Source organism: Cynara cardunculus, assembly GCF_001531365.2.
Source record: "Cynara cardunculus var. scolymus isolate 2C chromosome LG 12, CcrdV1, whole genome shotgun sequence".
Classification (NCBI taxonomy): Eukaryota; Viridiplantae; Streptophyta; class Magnoliopsida; order Asterales; family Asteraceae; genus Cynara; species Cynara cardunculus.
Genome location: NC_037539.1, coordinates 3,188,226 through 3,192,112, shown reverse-complemented (window position 1 = coordinate 3,192,112; position 3,887 = coordinate 3,188,226).

The following is a 3,887-nucleotide window of genomic DNA, read 5'->3' as shown; positions in this document are numbered from 1 at the left end:
AAAATTGCCAAAATTATAAATTTCCTAATTTATCTATTGATTTGTGGTTAATATTGGTTCTCACAGTTACCACAAACTAATTAGTTCTCATTTGATTAGGCCCCTCTATATATATATATCAATCAAAGTTAGATTAGATTTGAATTTTTGTTTATAATTATCTAGTCGTAACTCATATCTATAGTATATTATAAAACAAACATTCATCGTCCTAATTTTGTTGTAAATAATTATATTTTATTTTACATTATATCATGAGAGTCTCTTAATCATTTTGACAATTTAATCATTCTGCACCAAACTATTTAGCTATAGCCAAACAACCCCTTAATCATCTATTATAAGTTATTTTAATGTTTTTAATAAGATTTAATTTTTTTAAAAGGCAAGATATATACATGCTTACATGCTGACGTGCACCCACTGAAAATTCAAGATGCTTGTAAATCTATCAGTAACGATTATAAACTACTTTTATCCACTCTAATAATGTCAATAAAATATCGTAGATGGAGCAGAAACAGATTTGTAACGGTCCCGTATATGATCGATTGCCTCCCTTATCTGCCAACCACCCTTGGTTGGTTGCTCGGAACCTCGAAGCAGAAGATGACGGAGAACACATTTTTTACACCCTACACGACCCAATGTCTCATTACCGTTGCCGAATCCCTGAGTTGCGCGGCAGACGTATCCGAGGGTGTTTCCATGGCTGGGTGATTCTCTCCAACCATCCACACGGTGATAAGTGGTCTCTTTGGAACCCAGCCACCTCAAAGTGCATTTTCCTCCCTCGCTTGGTCATGAAAGATGGAGATTCAAACGAAATTCGTCATTGTTGTTTGTCGTCCCCTCCTGATGATCCCGGTTCGATTATACTCTTGACGAGAAAAACAAAGCCTAACTTCGTTTTCTGTAGGCTGGACCGCAAAAGAAAGAGATTAAGATGGACTGAAATGTCATATTCTAAACAGCTCCGGAGCATAAGCGGTGTCGAGAAGAGTTCCCTACTTTTGCTAACTTGTTGTAATGGTAACGTATATTCCTTGATTGATAAATCGAATGAGATCGTACATGTTCAGATCGTGGTTGAGGACAAAGAAGTGGTGATAAGTCTGTCTCCGTTTGCAAAAGTACCCAATTTTTATGGCGCTGGTAGCCGCTGGGATATATACTTGAACGGATCGAGTCAAGAACTATTCGCCATTATGCTCGGTTTTATAGATTTTACCGAGGAAAAACCTGTGGATGTTTCTTTGTATAAACTGGACGTGACTACCATGGTGTGGACCGAAATGAAGGAACTTAAAGGCATGGTATTATTCGTGGATATGAATTGGGACATGTCGGTAACTTGCAGACATGCAATTGCCTCTGAATTCGGGGGTTATGTACACATTTTTCACAAAACGAGCAACGTAATATGTTCATATGACGTCAAAGATAAAAGCATCTCCATGTCTTATATGCAGAGTCTAGATTTACCAGCAAGGTTAAGATCAGGGGCTTTGCGAACAAGCCATATCTCGGTATGGACAATGCCTGGATTCAGGTACTGCTTTCAAAACACCATTTCTTGTCTTATTTCCAGCATTCGATAAAAAATTCATGTTAGAATCATCATTTTTGTGTAGGTTACAAGGTGATCATGGAGAAGCCAATTGCAGAGATCATTCTAAGCAAGATGAGATGGTGGTACGATCAGTTACGAATGATGAGGTTGAATTTAGCAACGAGACTAATGAATCGCAGTTGCTCAATATCCCGTTTCATGTTTTGGAGATGATTATGGAATTCTGTGTTGGTGTCGAATACCTCAACTTTCGTGCTACATGTAAACGTTGTCATTTAGCAGCACCCGTGATTCAATGGAGCAACCAAGAGAGACTGCAGACGTATTCATTAAGTTCACCATGGATGATGACATTTGAGAAAGACGAAGGCGTCATCACTTTTACAGATCCAATGTTTGGTGACAAATACTTTATAAAAGCGTCTGAAGAATTGTTTTATTACAAGAGAATATTGTGTTCGAGGTATGGTTGGTTGTTGTTGTTTACAGGTCTCCAACGACTGGTGTTCTTCAACCCCTTCACAAGCGATAAGCTCGAGCTCCCTCCCGTGCCCCATTTAGAATGCTTTTGTTTCTCAGCACCACCTACGTCTCCCGATTGTACGGTTGTTGGGTTTTTCACAAATAGATTTGATCATGAAGTGACGACGATTTACCTCCACTCTGTAGGTCGAGAACCATCTTGGCGCACAATTCATTTGGATCTTGATTCAGTTTTCTTCATGTTTCCAACTTTCTGTGGGCGGGATGTTTACGTCGTGACCAACGAGGGAGAACTTCATGTTTTGGAAGACGACGATTTATCTTTCGAGGACGTGGTAGCAGAAGCTCCAAGAGATTGTAGCAGAGCTTCGACGAGAGAGTATTTCCTAGTGAAGTGTGATGAATATGGTTTGCTACTAGTCGTTGTGGGAGATTTTGGAGAATCGGTGGAGGTATTCAAGCTAAAGCTAAAGGACGATTGTGGTAGAAAAGAATGGGAGAAAATGGAGGGTTTAGGAAGGCACGTGATTTACATTTGTGGTACAATGTGTCTTTGCGTGGATGCCAAAACACCTGAAATGGAGAACAAGATCTTCTTTCCATTGTTGCATTCCGAGAACGAGAAGATGGTGTTCTACTCTCTCCAGACACGCAGCTTTCACACATTCAACGAAAATTTGAGGGATGTGTTTGAAACTAAACACAAGTTCTCTGCTCATGTATGGATTGAACCAAGTTGGTTGGGCCTACCTGCCTAATTAACTTGGATTAGTATATCAGATTTTAAGTAATAAATTTTAGGTGAGCAAACGAAAAGGTTAAGATAAATTTTTTAAGTAATAATACGATTTCATTAAGACGATAAATAAGTCACCTTCTACAATTGTTCCCGACGATGCCTCGTCTCTTGAAAGCGGTTATGTACATCATCATTTGACATTGCAAAGCCGCTTGAGTGTTCCTAAGCGAATTCCATCGTTCACAAAGATTTTCTAAGGGATTTTTTTTAAGTTTTTTGGTTGATTTCGAGAAAAAAATTCATATTTTTGGTTGATTTTGAGGGACTTACTCGGATTTTTTGGTTGATTTCGTGAAAGTTCTCAATTTTCTCTAGGTTTCTGATTGTTTCCTTACACATCTAGAATTTTAAATAAGATGTGTTACAAATTAAAATTTACTAACCAAATTAAATGAACCCTAAACAAAAACCCATTGTGTAGAGATGTTTTATTAAAATTTTAGTTCACTCGCTCCAATTTCAAAATAATTCAGAACAACCTTCGTTTTCTGGAATTATCATAACACGTAAGACAATTTAAAAAATAAAAACTAAAATACATGTGGGACTCAAACCTAAGACCCCATTGATGATAATTTGCTTTCCAATTTTAAGAGTACACTCGTATATTAAGCGGGTGTACTCATTTAACGCCTTGTTTCCCCCCTCCCCTCTTGCGATGATCGATATAGCGGGTGAACCCCACTCAACTCTTAATGGGTCCGCCCTTGGGAGAGGTGTGCTGGTGGTGACCGGAGTTTTAGGTCGGGGAAGGGTTCCATTGGTGTGGATGGGGGTCTTGGTGAGGAATACGTGGGAGGGAGGGGGTCACCAGAGGTTTGATGGTGGGAAGACGATGGATTTCCTAGAAGGGACGATGCACAAGGGGGAGGGTTGTTGGAGATGTCGTTGTGTTTCTTATTTGGCCGAAGATGGAAAGAGGCTATCGGAGATGATGCTGATCAATGGAATTCTCGTCCCTATGGATTCTTTTTATGTACTCAACGTGTGTGTACACACACACATAGATATATTATATATATATATATATAT